At 46.3% G+C, this 20202-nt stretch overlaps 1 protein-coding gene and 1 long non-coding RNA gene across 7 annotated transcripts in view; one reads left to right on the top strand and one right to left on the bottom strand.

Annotated features, from left to right (window-relative positions):
- The window catches only part of ZFHX3 (zinc finger homeobox 3), a 235847-nt gene that overhangs the window by 32165 nt on the left and 183480 nt on the right, over positions 1-20202 (top strand). The gene's annotated exons all lie outside the window — the stretch shown is intronic.
- LOC130681054 (uncharacterized) lies at positions 10970-18368 on the bottom strand. Its single transcript, XR_008994109.1, has 3 exons — positions 16914-18368; positions 14846-16423; positions 10970-14214 (listed from the first exon to the last, which is right to left on the bottom strand). It is a non-coding gene; the product is annotated as an uncharacterized LOC130681054 (long non-coding RNA).

A 20202-nucleotide genomic window follows, 5' to 3' on the forward strand; every position in this document is an offset into this window, starting at 1 on the left:
GTCTTCGGTGCTTGCTTACCGCTTCCCCAAGCTCCAGTTTTCTCTCACACTAGAGACCCAACTTGAAGGATGCTTGAATGAGGGGTCCTTCTAACGATTATCACGGGAGGGGATCCCGGAGGTGACTGGGCCTGTTTAGAGCAGCAAGAAGTTCTCTTGCTCAGCAAAAATTTGGGGTGGGGAGGGGTCGGTCATGATCTGGCTGCTCCTTGGCTGGTGGTTCGTGTGGACTGAACATCGGGGGGCAGCGCACTTGGGGGGCCGCTGGTCCAGACCAGTGTACAGGTGTGGAGGCCTTGGCTGTGTTCAGGATGGGTTCCAGGCTTCGGCTCATGCAGGTACAGGCTCATACACCTTCTAGAATTAAGCAGAGGACTTCCTGCATTTGTTTTCATCTTCAAGAGACTCCTCAAGGTCTGTGGCTGTTACTTGGACACTTGTGGAAAAGGCTTGTGTTTTAGCAAACTTTGGGGGGTTGTCCTGCTGTGTTTTGTATTGTTTCACCTTAAGTTTCTGGGGTTCAGCCCTCTTGTCTAATCCCTGCTGTCACAGGCCTCATCCAGGGCCTCTGTCCCCTTGTGGCTGACATCCTACAGTTTCCTCTGAAATCCATCCATCCATCCATCCATCCCCTTCTACCTCCAGGCGGCCTCTCTGCCTAAGATGCAAAGTCATGGCCTGTAGGCAAAACCTGCCCTAGAGATGTGTTTTGTTCAGCACATACTAAAATTTAAAATTGGCATATTTCAATGTAAACATTTGGATTGGGACTGTGTCTTGAAAAAATGTGGGGGAATTTGGACTTGAGGGCAAAAGCTGGCTCAAGTAGGATGGTGGGTGCCCCTCTTAGAAGGGGCATGGACTTTAGGTCACAGGGTCGCTGTCACTCCATTACCTATACCTGGCCAGCGCACTCACCTGTGTTACCTGCCTGCCCTCAGTAGGTGTGCGCCCCCTGTGTACGAAACCTATGAAACTCTATTTCAGTTTCCTCAATGGGGCCAAGTTTGCATTCCCCACACCCCGGGGCATCTGGCATGTCTTGAGACACCTGTGGTTGGCACAACTGAGGTGTGAGATGCTAACGACGCCTGGTGGGTGGAGGCTGCGGATGCTGCTAGACTTCCTTCAGTGCCCAGGGCAGCTCTTCCCCCACCGCACAAAAACCTGTCAGGCCCCAAATGTCAATAATACCAAGGTCGAGAGAACCTGCTCTGCTTCCTTCGTCTTCCTCTCCTGCCAGGGGGCCTGCAGTGGCTCCTTGATGCCTAGCATTTTCCACCTGGCTGCAAGGACTTGCAAACCCTGCCACCAGGAGGCCCGGCTCCTCCTGCGGGCCCAGCCACCCCAGTAAGCTCCAGGTATTGGTGGGTATGTTCTCTCTAGTGCTCTTCTTCAGGGCACCAGGCCCCTGAGGACTTCTTGTGTGCCAGGCATGGTTCTCAGCACTGGTGGCATCGCAACAAGGCAAGGGAGACAGGAAAATCCTTGCCTTCATGGGGCTTATGCTCCCCCCCATCCCTGATATACACAATTAGTAAGTGAGGCACAGCATTTTGGCTGGTGCTAAGTGCGGGGAGGAAAAGCCGTGTGCTGTGGGGCAGGTGGCGGGTGGTTTGCAGGTGGAGTGGGTGTGTGAGGCAGGCCTCCTGAGAAGGCAGCTTTGGAGCGAAGGCTGGAGGGAGGGAGGGAGTGACCTGGGCAGTCTGGACAGAGGAGAGACTGCCCGGGAACCCTGTGTGCCACACGCTTGACATGTCCGAGGAGCCGCAGAGGCCGCGTGGTGGTGCGGGTGTGCAGAGGGGAAGGGGCGGATGGCACACGGCTTCAGAGGCTACCAGGAGGGTTGTCCGTCTGATCTGAGGGAGCTGGCTTTGTTGGGGGAATCGGTCTGCGGAGGTGAGGGGCTCTGACGGGTTGGACAGGCACCCTTTGCCAGCTGCACTGGGCCGAGGGCGAAGCAGGGACGCCCGACTGCATGCAGCCTGTGGGCGGGAGGGGCTGTGGCCTGGGCCCTCGCAGTGCAGGGGCCGGAAGTGGTGGGTCAGCTCCTGTGACTGCTGTGGCGCATAGTGTAACCCAGCAGCTTCACTAACTACAGGAATTGCTCTCTCACAGTTCTGCAGGCACACCGTCTGAAGTCTCAGTGCCAGCAGGGCCCTGCCCCCTCTGAAGGCTCTAGGCAAGGATCCTTGCCAGCTCCCTGTGGCTGGCACTCCTTGGCATAAAGCTGGGTGCCTGCTGTCCTGCCTTGGACTTCGTGTGGCCGCCTTGCCTGGGTGCATATGTGTGTCCTCTCCTCTCCTGAGTTCCAGGCATCGGGTCTGGGGCCGGCCCAGGATGACCTCACCTCAACTTAACTGTACCTGCAAAGACCTTATTTCCAAATAAGGTCACATTCTGAGGTTCGGAATGGACATGACATTTAGGGGGCCACTCTTGAACCTTTTGTAAATGGTCACCCTCTGGATGTATTTTGAAGGTAGGGGATGAGGCAAGAGGGAAACAGAGTCAGGGGTGCCTTGAGCAATGGCAAGGATGGGATCCCTGTGACCCCGGCTGAGCTGCCCTCAGTGGCCCCTTCTCTTGCCCCTGAGCCCCAAGCCCCACCTCTTCCACTGTGTGCTTCTGCACTGCTCTGAGCCCCAGTGAGCTGTCATTGAGTAACTGCACGTCTAGTCAGTATCACTATTTAAGCCTCTGAGTTAGCCACTCAAATATTTAACTGTTTAATTCCCAGTAGGAGGGAAGGGTGTCACATCTGTCTGAGGAACATTGTGAAGGAATTTAAGAGGCTTCGATTTTCGAAGCCGTGGAGCCTGTGTTCTGTCAGCTAATCCTCACAGTTGTTCTGTAAGGTATGCAGGGTGGGGACACGTCGTTTTTATAGATGAGAAAAACTAAGGCCAAGAGCCTTAAGAGGATCACCTAGCAGTTGGTTCAGATCTGAAATTTGAACTCCAATGGGCAGGCAGCGCCCCATACAGAAGAGTGTTGGGGGCTAGGGTGGGGTGGATGGTAGGGAGACATCCTCTGCTCACTGACGTCCCCACCCCGTACACCACCGCCGGATGGCACAGAATCCAGGCAGAGGGCGGCCTCAGAGCCACCTGCACACATGTGGGGCATACAGCCTGTGAGGGCCTGTACAGGGACAGAGAGGGCTGTTCTTCCTCCTGACACAAGCAGGCTTTTCCCTAACAGTTTCAAGAGCATGTAGGGAAGAAGGACAAATCGCCACAAGCAAGTTGGCAGGAACTCACCTAAGAACCAGACATTCTGCCATCGATGCTCGTGACTGGCTGGTTGGCCGGTGTGCCACCCTACTGGGAAGAATGTCTACAGGTGCTCCCAAAGGCTCTGCTGACCGAAAAACCAGGGACTGGGTCCTCGTTCTGATACTTGCCAGCAGTGTGACCTTGGCAAAGTTACTTGGACTCTCTGGACCTCGAATTCCTTGTGGGCAAAATAGAACCAATGCTGGTACCCATCTTAAGAGATGTCATCAAGACGACACAGAGTGCAGGTGGAACTTCTACCGCAGTTCCTGGCGTGTGACTGTACAGATGTTCATTGTGCATTTACACTTAGTGCTTTGTAACGTTGCCCCCACTTCAGCTGTATTTGAATAGAACTGAGACAGAAGAGGTCCAATAACTATGCCTGTAACTCCCTGGCCTTACCCCCAAGCCAGTAAATACTGGGATGGAAAAATGTCTGGCACGCGTGGGGCATTGAAGAAATCACTGAGTCAAACTTAACACTAGAGGTCTGAGCTGATCGGTTGCACTTGTCTGCGGTTTTGATAACTATTGCTGAGTCACAGTCAGCAAGCACCACCAGGGTCAGTAGGATGGGTCTGGCTGGGAGCAGCTGGTTTCACAGTGGTTCACCCCGTATGTCCTCCATTTCCCATATTCTGTGTATTTCAGAAGCTGATCCCTATGGTAAGGCCATTTTTGGCCCTTCCAGGTTGTGTTGGGAGGTATTTTTCTTGCATAATTTAAGATGGAGACCTTTTGGGTTGACATTTCTTGCAAGTAGTCAGGACTGTGTCTTTATTTGGTAGCACGATAGCAATGTTAGCCCTTTTGATGGTGTCTCTGGGCAGTCTCCCTTTGGTCTAACCTGAGATTTGGTCTTGATTGTTAAGGACATATTTTTCCAGTGTACAGTGTTCATATGTCATTCATTAAATATATTTTTAAAAAACATAAAATCAAGTGTCCTGGTATCTCTGCAGAGTAACTGGTGTCGGTGCCTTTTATACCAGTGACAGCAGCCTTTCCCACGTCCTGGTGTGTCCTTCCTCTCTCCCTCTCACGTGCTGGGCTCCCAGACCAAGAACGTGAAGGATCCATGTGAGATACTGCAGGCTAAAGTGGGTTTTGTCTTTCAGCAACGATAAGGAATGGTGATAGGCAATTCCCATGGAATGTTCATGGCTCTTTTGAAAGGTTAAAGGGCTCAGTACAGAACCCAAGCAAGCTTGGAACATACATATTTTTTTTAAAAGTGTTTATGCCCTGGCAGGCATGGCAGATGGCTCTCTCATTTTTCTTACCAGTGGACTAAACAAATAAACAGTCCCAGTTCTGGGTAGATAGAAGGAGAGATCTTGAAAAGACTGTAGAAGAGGGGGTGAGGGTGAGTAAGCCTGAGCATGTTACAGGAGATGGGGGTGGTGGGGAGAGACTAGAGAAATCTCTCTAGGAACTGGCTCAAGGTTTGGATGAGAAGTTTCCTCCTGCGAGTAACGATGATTCACACTCTCTGGGTTCATGCCCTTTAGAGCAAGAAGGTCTACATAAGGGAAAATGCCAGTCCAAGGGTTCACGTGCAGGTAGTGTAGAGCGGTCGCCTAGGGGGAACTCTGGTTTGAACAGGGAAGCGTGGCTGGGAGGGCCATGGGGCAGGGTTCCAGGAGAGGCCTCCTGTGCCTTTTTTCTGGGTATAGGAAGGACTAGTGGCTGTTTGCTACTTCAGCTGTTGGCTACTTCCTAAGACGAGCTGGCCACAGGGTCGTTGCCTTGTAGGTATAGCTTTGTAAGGTCAAAAGTGGGTTTAATCCCATATCTGACTGAGACAGGATGAGAAAGTGCCAGACGTATTGCTGTTTGATTCTCACGTCCAAAGGCAGCATTCAGGATGCTGACTTAGTGATGGCAGTGCGATAGAATGCAGCTCCAGGTCTCCTGGTGTGTGTTCTTAGAAAGCGACATCAAAGTGTTTGTGGGACCAGAGACTTTGGCACCAACGCTAGGGCACAAGCAAAGCTGGGTGCTGAGTTCTTTGAGGGTTGGCTTGAGAAGGAGAACCTTTGAATGAGAAGAATTGCAGCTTTTGTGATAAAGTCATGGCAGACAAGGACTGGGGAGATGGTTTGACCACTGAGCTCAACATGGAGAATTTACAGAGCCTTGCTTCAGTCTTCAAGGAAGGGACACGTCAGATTCTTATGTGGAAGAGACTATGACCGCACGTGCCAAGCATGAGCTGATTTAGCTCAGTTTAATTCAAACCTCACTTGAAGAAAATTCTAGCCATTTATTGCCTAAAGTTTATTTTTTTATAAGATCAAAACTCATGGAAATATAGGCTTCTTTCCTGCAAAAAATATCCCACAGTTTTTTAAGACTAAAATAGGGAAATCCTTCCCAGAAAGGAAGGACAGGCGGAGGTCCGCAGCCCTCACGATGGGACAGACCCTTGGATATGAGCAGCTGCCAGGACACGAGCTGTGTGCAGGTGACAGGCGTCCTGGCCCATTCAGCTCACCACTACTCCTATCCCTAGCCCTTAGGCAGTCCCTGCCACACCGTAGCCACTTGGATATTTGCATGCACAGATGTTTAATTCCCTGGACAGACTCCGACTGGGGTGCTAACCTCGCAAGGCTGTTTGTGTGGGGCCATGTTTTCCAGCGCCCTGGAATCAGAGAAGACAGCTGCTAGGTTGTGCTGCAGATCAGAAAGGCTCAGGTCAGTTGTGGAGAAGAGAAAGCAGTGTTCAGATGCCAGGGCAGCGAAGATGGGTGGGGAGCCCAGGGAAGTGCTGTGGAGAACATGTTGGCAAGACTTTGATGGTGTGGTGAGAGCCCATTGGGATGGGAGCTGGAAAATACCAGGAGCACTTCCAGACAGTCCTTTTAAGAATTCCTCTTCCTATGGCTGATGGGGGATATTTTCTGGGACATCTTTCCATACCATCTCCCAAGACCTCCACCCACTCTCCTTAATTTGAGTGTATAGGAAAACCCAAACCATGTCTCAGTATCACAGTTGTTGCCAACCCGGCTGTTGGCATTCCTTTGTCTTTTTTTAAAGGCACATAAAAGCAAAAGGAGTATCGGGCTGCTGCTTCTCCAGGGAGACACAGCTGAACTTGGGTGTAAGGTCCCGAGCAAGCTTACTTGTAGTGGAGGCATTCTACTCAAGACCCACCTTGCTTCCCCCAGGACGTGATCCCACATCCGTAGGAGGCACAGAGAGCATTCTCAGTTCACGTAGAGGTTACAGAGTGGCTGTAAATGGACGTTCGTATAGAAGAGGAGGAAATTACTAGAGTTCAGAGCTCTGGTACAAGGGCTTTAGAGGAAGGCCATAAATTAGTCATAAGCGCTAAAGAAGACGGGGGTTTTATTTGTAGGGCTGGCATGTTTTGAGGGGAGTATCAGAAGAAGCCGAAGAGAAACTGGTCAAGTAGCATAAAGATTTTGAATCTTGGGCAATTAGATGCCAGTTTTGCTAGAATTCACCTCCTCTTGGACTTGGAACATTCAAATGTGTATCTTTGTTAAGCAGGAGGCTGAATGAGAACCTTTTGTAGAAGGTTGGTTATTTTTTTTAAATTTTACTTCACCCTGTTTAAAGTAGCACCTGTACAGGTGTACTGAAATTACATACATATTTAAATCCCAATGAGTAATCCTCATTACCCTGACCCTGAATATCACAACATAATACTTCATGTTAATTAACATAAAGCAAATGAGCTAGACTGCATGAGTGTCAATAAGCTCGTAGAACTGGTAGAGTTGGGTGAACTCAGTTTATAGGTATGGAGTGTTAGATGGATGGAAGGTCTGAACTGGGATTCGAGGAAAGCTGGGAGAGATCAGAGTGGGAAGAATCTTTGCCGGAGGCCGATGTACAGCATAGATGCATTTAACTGCTCTGCACCAGGGCCGCCACCTCTGTCTGGCCCTCTCTGTCTGTGGGATGTTCTTCAGGGCGCCAGGCCTTGCTTTGGTTGACAGTGGCCTGTACCTGTGTGGTTTATAAGACCCAGTCCTGGAAAGCTGGCTCCTGTGGAGGTGTTGGGCAATTTGGGCCGGCTGGCAGCCAGCTTCTGATGTGGTTGGCTGCCTGGCTCACACCTCTCAGGTGCTGGAAAAATGGCAAGATCCCGTGGCCCCAGGCTACCACCGAGGTGGGCAGGATGCCACCACCTTCCAGAGCCTTCCTCCTCTTTGTCTTCAGGAGCCCAGTGGGCACAGGCCCTGGTTTTCCAGTTCTTCAGGCTGGCTGCCTGGCATTGCTGCAGGGCCTCAGGCTGGGCCCACCTGTGGGATCTGTTGGGGGCGGTTGGTTTAGAACAGCTTCTGACATTTGATAAAAGAAACTGTGGATCTGGGGATTCTTTCCTATAGGTCTTTTTAGCCCAATATCTTCCGTTAGATAACATCAAAATGTCATACACCTATATTCTTTGTTTAACCACGGTTTTTCTATTATTCCCATGGCTTGTTGTGGATATTCAGGACTCACAAATGCAGTAGGCTGGTATGGCAGTATTTTTCCATCTGACGCTAAGCCGCCTCACAAGAGTTCCCCCTGTAAGATGCAATCCTTGCTCGTGGCATTAAGGTCCTTTGGCCGCAGCTTCTGGTGATGGGGAAGGAGAGGATTCATCTGGTTCTCAGAGTCTGGAGGGGGAGGTTATGTGGGGCCCGAGGACAGCGACTCACTCTGAAGTTCACATCCCTGCCTCTGTGTGTTCCTTCTGGGCGGACCCCTTTTCTCCAGAAGGGTTGTATGCGTTCCCATTGATGTAACAGATTACCATAAACTTGGTGGCTTAAAACAATATAGAGTGTCTTAGAGTTGTGGAGCCCAGAAGCCGGGAGTCACTTTCACTGGGCTAAGGTCAAGGTGATTGCAGGGCTGGTCCCTTCCGGAGGCTCCGAGGAGAGGATCCGTGTCCTTGCATGTGCCGCATTCCGGAGCCCACACTCATTCCTTGGCCTAGGACGCCTTCCTCGCATCACTCCTCTTGTTAGCAGCATCACACCTAGTTCTGTGTGACTCCAGCTTCTGCATCCTTGTCACAGGGACCCCTGTCATTACATCAGGCCCACCTCGATAATCCAGAATCATCTTTCCTGTATCAAGATTCTTCACCTAATCCCATCTGGAACACACTCACAGGTTTCAGATATTAGGGTGTGGGTAAAGACCTTGAGGGGCTTTATGCAGTCCACCACAGGGGACCGTGGAGGGATCGGTGCATTTGGCAAAGAAGGAAAGCCCCACGTGGCCCTGGAGTGAGGTGGCTGGGGAGGATAACGCTAAACCAGATATCCTCGGGAAAGCGGGAGCAGGTTACCTGTTCCGGCAAAGGATGTTTTCTTGGGAATGAGGGGAAGGCTTTGAGGTGAAATTTGGTATCTTTTCTCCTCCCCAAATGATGTGGTGCTGTTTTGTTAAGTTGTATTGTGGTGAGGTACCAAAACTAGTACCAGAGAGAGAAAGACAGCATTTACAGAATTCCCGAGGAAGAATCCAGGCATTGTAAGAGTGTGAGCAGAGGTTCAGGGGGACCCCAGCAGTGCTTGAGAGGTCAGTCAAAGTACAAACAGGCAGCCTGTGGCCATGGGTGGGATGCCGGCCTCCTCTCTGCACCTCTTGTACGCCTCTTGGTGGGCGCCTCCCCTAGAGGCCAGGTCTGTGGCACATAGTTAGAAATGGTTCCCGTGTGCCTCCCTGGATGTCCGGTTACTGGACTGTGGCTTCTTGGCAGCCTCAGAAGGGAGCATGTTCGTAGAGTGGGGATATGTTTCTAGAAGCCTTGTGGATACATTTTCTACGAGAAGTCATATTGCAAATGTTGCTTCTTTCCTTGACCGTTCCCTGGTAGTTTTAGTTTGAGGAATTGCCCTGTTTGGATTACACCTAGAGTAATTAAATGACATTATAGAGGAATGTGTTGGGTTTTAGGTAAGGACCTTAAAGGCATGATTTTTTGGAACAAGCGTAGGTTTTTGGGTGCCCAAATCATAGACATGTCAGGATCTCAAAACTTGAGATTAAAATGATTTCAATCAGATTCTTCTTTTTTATGTCCAGTTGCCAAGATGAAGAAAACAGCAGTTTCAACCAAATTCCAAGAGGGCTTGTGGGATGGAGGCCAATTGCTGTTGTAGCATGTGGCCACCATCAGGCGCCAGCCACGGGCTTAGGACCCCTGTCATGGTGCCGAGGTGGGCTGAGATGTACCGTGGCTGCGGTGCGGAGTTGAACGGGAGTTTGAGCCTACCCCCCTACTGTTAGTTGTACCTGTTCTGTGAGATGGCATGATGCTGGAGAACTGAGATCATGATCAGTCAGTGGTGGCTGCAAAGTGTAGTTGTGCGGGTGCCTCTAGCCTTAAGTGGCTGTAATGTTTGATTGTAGCTTGAATGTGCTTTGTGCTTGAGCTAATGGCACGCCCCTCTTTAAAGATAGTAATACAGTAGGGATGAAAGAGGCTTCCTCCTTGGGTCTAGGAGGCAGCAGTTGGCTTCTGCTCCTTGATGGAAACTTACCTGGTGGCCCCAGAATTTGCACAAAATATTGAAGGAACACCTTAAAAGGGTGTCTCATCAAATTGAATTGCAGGGCATCTTAATTCTCCTTGCATTATCCCAGCATCATTTTGGGGGTGGGAGGGATTAGTTTAAATCTTAAGAATCCATTGGAGGCCTTGTGACATTAAAATGTTCCGTGTTACCCAGAGAGCAGCGCTTGATTTGAATGCCCCCTTGATCTGAGTAGAGTCCATGTGCCGGGTGGCCCGGCAGTGGAGGGGGATTGGTTTCCGAAGACGGACACGGAGCCTATCAGCCAACTCGAGACTTCTGGCTGCCAGCTCAGATCTTTTACGAGGTGTCTAGAGCCAGCTCCCCTGAGAGGAGACGTCTGAGATGAGGTAACCTGGTTCTGCAGGTCAGCAGGGGAGGTTCTGCCTTGGGGCAGTGTGCCGAGTGCTCTGATAAAGCAGCATTTTCGCTTTAATGCATCTTAAATGTGGATTATACTATTAATTACTGCTGGACACAAAGGGATTAGTGCAGCTGTCCTGCGCTCGCCTCTGCACTTTTACACTTCCCCTTTGCTAGGGAACCGCCAAAGGTCACCAGGTTTTCCTGTCATCCGTCTTTTGTTTCAGCAGCAGCAGTGACTGCTAAAACTCCTGTGTTCAGGAAGGTAGAGGAAGGAATGGGGCACGCACAGTGCAGAGTCTGAACGCGGTTTGGCCCCTAGATAGTCAGTGGAGGTGGGGCTGTTTCCTTGCCATGTTGGGCATTGCTTACCTGGCTCTGAGGGTGTCTGTCTGGATGGCTCTTGCCCAGCCTCTTGTCCTGCAGCCTCTTAGCTATCAGAAGGCCTTGCTAAGCGCTCTTTTCCTGTAGGGCTGGACCTCCGTGGGTGTTGTCAATGGAAGTCTCTCTGTGAGTTTCTCAAGTAAATAAAAAGGATGGCTCTGACTTCCGCTACTGGCTGCCTAGAACGCCAGTGCCAGCGTGGGATTGGGTCGCCAGCAATGAGCTAACACCTCGTATTCTTGAGTTCTGAATTCCTCAGCTTTGGTGCTACCACCTTGTCCTTGCGTACAATGGTATAGATTTGAAGTGATATATTATTACGTTTTATATTTTTCCCCATATTCGGGGTAATGTACTCATCTTTCATCCACATGGAATGAATTTTTTTCCAAACAGTAGAGGCATTAAATAACAACATCTCACTAATAATACTCCCAGGAGTACATAACTTGGTCGGGTTTGCAATTACATGCAGTGTCATCTGTTGTGTGTGCGGCGAGCCTGTGACTTTCTGTTTACTGGCATCCTTCATTACACGGTAACATAATCTATGGATTTTCCCAGTTGTGGGAATTAGAAAGAGGGAAGCAGATTTCTTCAACATAAATTGGAAAACTGATTTCTGGAGTTTGTTTTTTCTTATCTTTTGCAGTTGACATTGCAAAGTTGGTGGGGAGGGTGGGGGTTGACTATGGCATAACACTTAGAATCCCAAGTTAACTGAATGAATTTGGGATCGAAATCCATTTGAAGTTAATAATGGAGAAGTCTACTCCAACCAAAACGCCTGACAAGGGAGCATTGCTACAATGGGAAAGAGTAGAAGAGGACGTGGGTGAAACTGGGAATTCTGCCATCCTTTCAGCGGTATGTTCTTGCATTTCAGGTGTCAGAATGGTAGCTGGTTGAAACTGGATTAAACTTTTTTTGATTATTTCCTTTTCCTTAAGTTCTTAGTTCTTCTGTATTTGGAGGTTGCAGAATTAGAGATCTCTTTTTTTCCTCCTCCTTTCTCCAACCACGGATGTTTATCATCTTGGAGCCAAGTCTTGCTCAATGAAATCGGTCTCCAAAGTTCATCAAGGGAAGTATGGAAATTTACTTGGTGATATACTTAGTATATCTGGGATGGTATTATCGCATGTATTGAGAGATGGCTTGGCTTTTTAAATTAATTTTTAAAGAGGCAATACATGCCCACAATAAAATTTTCAGAAGGTACAGAGGAGCTTTCCTTTTCCCTCTCTTCCTGTGCTCTGTGCCCCAGAATCACTTAGTTCCTCAGAATCACCTGCTGTTAGACCCTTTCTATAAGGCGTATACTTGGGTATGGCTGTCACGGTATTACGTAAGTACTTAAACATGGGTAGTGTTTTCTGCTTCAAAGTTTTTTTCTTTTCCTTTGCAATGGTTTCTTCATGTTCTTTCAGAGATGTTTACGTCCTCTATGGAGTACTTAATATTAAAAACATTAATGAAATCCAGTTACTTGAAAATTAAAAAATATTTTCCTGAATCACGTGGGTTAAAGAGGAGATAAAATTGCTGTTAAAGAGTCATTAGGAAATACTGAGAACTCTCTATATAAATGCATGGGTTATTGCCAAAGTTATAATCAGGGGCACATTCATAGCTTTAAACTGTCTCATTATTAAATAAAGGAAAATGAAAATAAATGAAATTAAGTGTTCCACTCAAGGTTGGAAAGAAGAAAACAGAATTAAGAGATCATTTTTTGGATGCCTAATAATGTACAAGTGATATTAATGAATTAGAAAACAGACAAAAACATTGAAGTGATAAATTTAAGAGCTGTTTATCTGGGTCAAAAAAAATCAAGGAAATAGACCAAAAACCACTGTGTCATATCTAATTAAGAAAAGGAAAAACCCAGACACACAAAACTAAAAATGAGTTGATGTGATGGAAAAAAAAAGAGTAATAAATTATAAGTTATATTTGAAATAATTATTTTTTAATATAAAAATAGAATATGGTAACTTAAAATACAACAACTTTGAAAATCTCAGTTGACATGGCTATTCTAGGAAAGTGACTCATCAGTGTGAAACTAGGGAAGAAACCAAACATGTAAAAAAAATCGTATTTCCAAAAAGGGCTCTGGATGCAAGCGGTTTAATGGATGAGTTCTTTTAAACTTTGGAAGACAAAATAATTGCCTGCTAAATAAACTATTTTGGAGCATAGAAAAAGCAGTAAACCATCGCAGTTAATTTTATAGAGCTAGTACAACTTTGGGAACCAGCATCATTACAAAGATTACACAAAGAGAAGACTGAAGATTGAGCTCAGTCATAAATATAGATGAAAAATGCCAAATAAACAGTTGAAGATTGAATTCAGTATTTTAAAAGAATCATGATCACATAAGGTTTATCCCATAAATGTCAGAAGAGCTAAACATTAGAATGTCTATTCTTCAAATACATCACCTAGGCAGAAAGAAGAAAAAATACATATCAAAAAAAGGCATCTGGTAATTTTCTACTCTTATTCCTAGTTTGTGTAGAATTTTAAAAAACCAGGATGCAAAGAGATTGCATTAATTTGATGGCAAAACAAACAGCCCAATAGCTGGAGCCTTACTGGTGAACCATGAGAGGCAGCATTATGAAATGGGGAATAAAACAAAGATTGCCCGGTGTACCATTTCTTTTTTCTGCCTTATTGAATTGGCCAGAATGTACAAACCAAAGTCAAATAATGGTTAAAAAAATTATTTGCAGGTGTTATTGTCTTCCTACAATACCCAAGACACATTTAAATTGAATTAGGTATAGAGTTCAGTTACAAAGTAAAATTTCAAAAAGTCAGCCTTCTCAAATACTTGGAAAACTGGGTTAGAAAATGCTATAGAGACTACTCAACAGAATGGAATCAAATAGAAATGTGTCAGGTAATGTAGCATTTCAAGTAAGTGCGAGGAGTTAAAATAATAAAAGCTCACTTTTTTCAGTACTTCTAAGTGTCAGGCATTATGCTAAACACTTTCATGTGAATTTATTTAATCCACACACACAAGAACTGTATGAGGTGGCCACTATGAATAGTTCCTTTTACTCATGTTTATAGACTACTTGCCCAAGGTTACCCAGACTTGAGCACTGATCTGATAGACAGCAAAACCAATGATCTCTTTCACTGTGCTTTGCTACCTGTAGTATTTTGCAATATTGCATATTGTGCAGTTATGCAATAAATGGTTGTAAGGTAGATAACCAAGTAGGGGAAAACTTACAGCCATTCCTCATAGAATATATTACCATACATTCCAGATTAGAGAGGTGAAAGTAAAACTGAAGTCACAAAGAGCTAGAAGAAAGTATAGGTTAATGTTAATCTGAATATGGGGCAGGAATGGATATTAGGCCCAGTTCTTATAGTGAAAGAAATCATAGTGGAAATACTGATTTACTACATAAAAAAAAAATTCTGTCTGCTGGGTACTAATCAAGAAATTTAAAGGCATATGACAAACTGGGAAAAGATGTTGACAGTACATGTAATTGATAGAGCTTGTCTTAAATAACCTCAATATATAAAGAGCTCTTAAAATCAATGATAGAAAAAGATAGTAGAAAAGTGAGCAAAGAATATGAATGGGGTATCTACCTACCACTTCAGCATTTTATTAAAAATAATAATAATAGAGAAATGTGGTATCCACATATAAATCAAGTTTAAAAATCAAATCAATAGTCATATTTGAACTGACTGTGTATAGTTCATAATGCATGAACAAAACCGAAAGCTTCTGTGATGACTGCCCTTGCACTGTTCACCATGTAACTTATTCACTATGTAAGAATTTGTACTCCATGTAAGAATTTGTTCATTATGCATCAGAAGATTGGAGACTGACAAAAATTAGGCTTGGGGTGGATTAATGATTGTACATTGAGTATTGACCCTCCTATACAGAAATTTATTGTGGTTAACAACTATTTGATCAATAAATATGAGAGATGCCCTCACAAAAAAAAATATATATATATATATATTTAAACACACTTCCAATTGTAAAATAAATAGGTAACCGGGATGTAATGTATAGCATAAGGAATATAGTCAAAATATTGTAACAACTTGGTATGGTGATACCTGGTACCTAGAATTATCATGTATATAAATGTTGAATCACTGTGTTGTACACCTGAAACTAATGTAATGCAATACTGTTGTCAACTACCCTTCAATAAAAAAATAAAAAAATAAAAAAAAAGAATATGAATGGGCAACTCATATGAAGAATAAATTCACATTGCCTATGTGAAGAGATGAGTGGTAGCCCCTATTTTACCTTATCTAATTACCAGTGAGATTGAGCTTTTTGTGTGTTTTGCAACCAAGATATTATTGTAAAGCAAATACCCAGTTAATGGTGAGAAGGAAGAAAAATTGATGCACCCTTTCTGGGAGTAGTTTGGCCATGTGTGTCAAGAAACTTTAAAATAAGGTTTATTTACATTTGTAGCTTGTCTCACTGCAAGTTGCTGATTCTCCGAACTCTATCCTGCCTTTCCCTTGTTACCATCGCCTGCGTCACCTAATAAAATACTAGATAATTTTAAACTTTATTATCCTTGATTGTCTCCCCTGCTAGAATATAAGCTTCACAAGGGCAGGAATCTTTGTGTTTTCACTGATTTATCTCTAATGTACAGAATCAGGCTAGTGACTCGGCACCTTAATTTATAACCAGAGAAATCATTGGAGTTGTGCAAAAGAAATATGTAAATAAAGATTTCTTTGTAGGCATTTATAATAGTGAAAATGGAAACAATCTAAATCCCTCACAGGGGATTGATTCGAACTGTGGTGCATCCATATGGCAGATTCTTACGTGACTATTTAAAACCTTTGTCTCATGGTTATGGATATGGGAAAACAGTAATGTAAAATTAAATTAAAGGAGGCCGTGCATACCATGGGACTTCAGTTTAATTTTTAAAATATGTGTGAAGGAGAGGCTGAAGGATACATATAATAGAATATTAACTGAGTGGTTTTTTCCAGGGGGTAGAAGTACAAGCTACTTTTAATACTTTGTGTTCTAAACTCTGAATAGTGAATATCTATTGCTTTCATAATAAAAGACACGTATGTCCGAGAGTGAGAATGTACAATCACTTGAATATCACTGGTTTTTGGCTATGTCTGGACGGCTCGGATATTATTCAACCTTACGAATGAGGGCCTAGGTTTTTGTTGTTGTTGTTGTTTTTAAAGCAAAAGTGCCTCAGAAAATGTCCTTAGACTACTTAGTCTTAATTATTTATGAACTTTACTGTAAGTGTCTAGAGTATGTGTTGGTAAAAATATGTATGTCTTAGTCAGTGATGTGCAAGCCTGTGGAATCCTCCTGGAGATCTGAGAACACCTCTGCCAGTTTTAGCTCTCCGGAGGGAAGCATCGCATCATCTTCCTGACGTGTCATAGACCTTAAAAGTAGCTTAAGGCTCTGCCTCAACATAAGCTGAGAATGAGGATTTTCCTTCACAGGTTAACCAAGGGGCAGACTGTCTACCTGTTGCCCCCTGTCCCTGTGTGGAGGGACTTGGGGGCACAGGTGCAGGAGAAAGCTGCCCAGTTAGTGGGTGGACTTACCAAGGCAGGGAATGGCTGCCACGGGACATGAACAGGGTGTGTCAAAGCAGACATCAGAGTGACTGATGGGATTTTCTTGGCCAGCAAATCCGAGGTATGTTCAGCATGTTTGGGCTAAATTTCCAAGATCCCAAAGAGGTTTGTGCCATTTTGGCCAGCATTTGAGTTCTGCCTTTGCTGGGCTGTGACTGTGGGTCTCAGTTTCTTTATCTGTAAAAAGAGAAAGTCAAGCCAGATCATCTCTTTGCCCTACTTTCAGATCTGACATTCTGAAGGAATCCAGTGTCCTTTTATTTTAAGGCACGAGTTTCAGGTTATCTGTGTGTCATCTGTGTTGGTGCAGAGGCCCAGTGAGTATTATAACTTCATGACTTCAGGGACCAAAATGTGAGCTTGATAGCCACACCAGCATGGTGAGGGGAAAGCGGCTATAAAGGATGTGTCTGGCCCAGTAAGAATCTCAGCCCTCCCATTTACTGGCCCAAACCTTCTCTTTCTCCATTTGTAAAGTGGAGGGGCATGTATTAGTTATCTATTGCTGCATAACAAATTATCCCTAAGCTTAGTGTCTTAAAACAGCAAACATTCATTATCTCCTAGTTTCTGCAGGCAAGGAATCTGGGTGTGGCTTCGCAGGGGCCTCTGTCTTGAGGTCTCTCAGGAGGCTGCATGAAGATGTTGGCCAGGGCTGTGTGCTCACCTGATAGCTCTGCTGGGGAAGGTCCTGTGTCTGAGCTCATCATGTTGTTGGCAGGATTCAGTTCCTCCAGGGCTGCTGGATCGAGGGCTTCTGTTCCCCTGTTGGCTGGGGGCTGCCCCCCATTTCTTGACCCGGGGGCCTGTCCTTAGAGTAGCATGCAACCTGGCATTTGGCTTCCACTAGGGAGAGTGCAGGTGACAGAACTATAGTCTCTTTGCAACGTCTTCTCAGAAGTGACCTGTTCTATTTGTAGACTCTTGTTTAGAAGTGAGTCACTGTACACAGCCCACACTGGAGAGGGAGGGGTTACACAAGGGTGTGAGTACCAGGAGGTGGGATCCGAGGGGACTGCCCACCGAGATGGTAAGGATTGAGGCGGGTGATGGTTTTTTGAAGTGTCAGGACCTTCTTAGTTGCTCAGTGTTCGCTCCTGTCCCTGGTTTAAAAACTGCTTTTCTTAAGGACAGTTTGAGGTGTTGCTGAGATTCCAGGAGTGGGCTGGAACGCAGAGGGGGTCTCAGCACTCCTGATGTCCATTCACTGTCCTCTCAGACTTCATGCTTGGAGCGTCTGTTGGCTGTCTGTTAGACCCACGACTCCCCGCCCTGTGTCTGCCGGGTGTGGTATGTCTAGTGTAATTTGAGAGGGAAATGGGTGTTTGACTGAAGAAAACGTCCAGTGTATATTTCTGTGGGTTAGGCAGCTATTCGGGGAAACGCCCAGGAGCTCTCTGGGAGCTTGTGGATTGAAACAGAACAACTTCCCGAAGTTGCCTCCCCACCTTTTTTTTTTGTACCTGAATGGCACCACCTATGAAGTTGAGGAGGTCTGCCTTGTACAGCCTCTGGTTGGGGACACTCCAGTGGATCGAGCTGGGTGCCAGACATTGCCACAACCCTCGGAAATGAGTAAGAAAAAAATCTAAAGCAGAGACCTCCCCCTAGAACAAGCTGAGCTTTGTGCAGAACAGGCTTCAAATATGAAAAGACCATTGTTCCCGGATGGCTTTTTAATTAATGCTCACCACTCACACCCCATCAGCTCGCCAAGAAGAGCCGCCTCCTTCCTTCCTCTCTCATCATCCCCAGCTCCTCCCTCGTCCCGTGGCCTTGGGGGCAGGCTGAGGGTCCCTCCTGGGGGATGGGAGGATGCCAAGAGTAGTGTTGACAGAGAGCGGTTCCCCTCTTTTCTCTTGCCTGGCATACTTTGCTGGGAGCCTCCACCTGTTGGAGATGCGCCCTCCCCATTTCCAGGCTCAGGAGCCAGGCCTGTCCCCTGGGGGCTCCTGGAACAAATCCCGGCCTCAGCCTGTTCAGTCCTTCGTCCCAGGCACTGCACACACCTTCTCTTGCCCAAGCCAGAACAACGAGCCAGAAATGAGCTATTTTCTGCATCTGTCAGTTTCCCTCTGGTTGTACTGCCCTTAGATCTGAGTCTGGATTGATGAGCCTGCAACAGTCCTTAGCTCTCCAGGGTCACTTTCTAGATCATAGCCGATTCTCCTCAGGGTAAGCTGATGCAAATGCAGGGAAAGGGGCTGAGTGGGAACTGCTGCTGGGATGATGTATCTGATGGGCTCAGTGGGACCCCTACCCAGCCTGCCCTGGCACTGGGAGGTGTGCCGTCCCAGACCTGACTTGTATAATGCTCACTATCCCTGAAGAATGGGGGTCCTACCGGGGCTCAGCACTCAAGACAGATGCATCACCTTGCACTGTTGTGTTTGAAGTAACTTTGTGCCCCTCCTGCACAGCGCCTGCAGAGTTTTCTGGCTAGCAGTTGCTGACATCGCCTAAATATGTTATCTTCTGTGGAAAAATCTTTCTTCTGTTTATAGCAATTCCCAAACTTGTAGATTTGTCCTGCATTTCTTTGTGCCTTAGGGTTCCACAGGAGGGACCACAGTCAATTACTCTGTGTACTGTTGTGTACACAGAGTATGGACATCGTGTGTGACCAGGGCAGAAGTATTTCAGCATAATCTTGAATCTGAAATGGAGTCTGTCACGGTTGAGCACGCACCACCCAGGAGACATTGCTGTGGCCATCACATAGTTAACTACACATCATTGTGGAGATGGTGAAATTTCAAGTTACAGGGTTACGAGGATTTTAAATTAAGAAATCCCGAGGGTCTAGTTGAATGGTGGACAAGCCCCGGAGAGAAGATCTGATTGAACAGATAAGTTGTATATGATTTCTTGAAAATCTGTTCACTCCAGACCCAGCCAGCTTAACTTCTTGACATGTCACCCAAATATAATTGTAAATGCCGTGGGAAAGAATCTTGAAGTAGGGGTGAGTTCTGTGAAGTCTGTGAGTGGGAAAAACAAGCATGAATTATTACAGTGAGGCCAGACCCAAGTTAAGTTTAGGTTCTCACCAGCAGCAGAAGCTGATGCTTTTGATCGCTGCCGTTTGGAAGCCACCAGCCACATGTGGCTACTGACCACTTGAAATGTGGCTGGTCTGCGTTGATGTGTGCTATGAGTGGGACACACCTCAAGTGTCCAGGCCTTAGTATGAAAACAAGGGGAAATATCCTAATAGAATTCAAGTGGATTACATTGGAAATATTTTAGCCACATTGGATTAAATAAAGTATATGAACAATTCCATCCGTTGCTTTTTTCCATTTTGTAATGTGGCAATGACTAGGACATTTAAAATTCATTTCGATGAAGGATTTAGAGAAAGGATGGCTACACAAGGGAGACCCCCAGATGTGCTCGCTGTGGTTCTTGGTCAGTGCATGCTGTGGGAAGTCGGGCTTGGTGCCAGGCGGGAGTGCCCTGAATAATGCCACGGGAGACACCCTGTGCGTGCTTTCCGGAGTAAGCTGCTCTAGACAAATTCGCCAGACTGCGTCCCTCTGGCTGTGGTCTGACTGTAAGAGAGGAGACCTTTGCCGGAAGGATGAGTTGCCCCACCTACACGGGGAGGCCTGGGTGTCTTCAGATGCCCTGGGCTGAGGGGCTTTACCGTGGCAAGCCCTCTGGGGAAAGACGATTACTCAAGAGCTCTTGCTCAAACAGACCTCTGGACCCTTTCCATCCAGTCATTCCAGTTACACAGGCCCACGGGCAAGACAGCTCTGTGTAATTCTTCAGTGGTATTAAGTTCTTACCCCACAGTCATCAATGGGAGCAACAGAGCAATTTCGCTCAGAACCTGTTTGTGAAGAAGGTGTGCCTTTTATGTAAAGCAAAGTTAGACTTCTGTGATTTCCCTGCTCAGGTTGGCTTGGGAGAGGCCCTTTCTGAGCAGGACCCGACCAGCTGATCTCGCT

Source organism: Manis pentadactyla, chromosome 15 (genome assembly GCF_030020395.1).
Source record: "Manis pentadactyla isolate mManPen7 chromosome 15, mManPen7.hap1, whole genome shotgun sequence".
Taxonomy (NCBI): Eukaryota; Metazoa; Chordata; class Mammalia; order Pholidota; family Manidae; genus Manis; species Manis pentadactyla.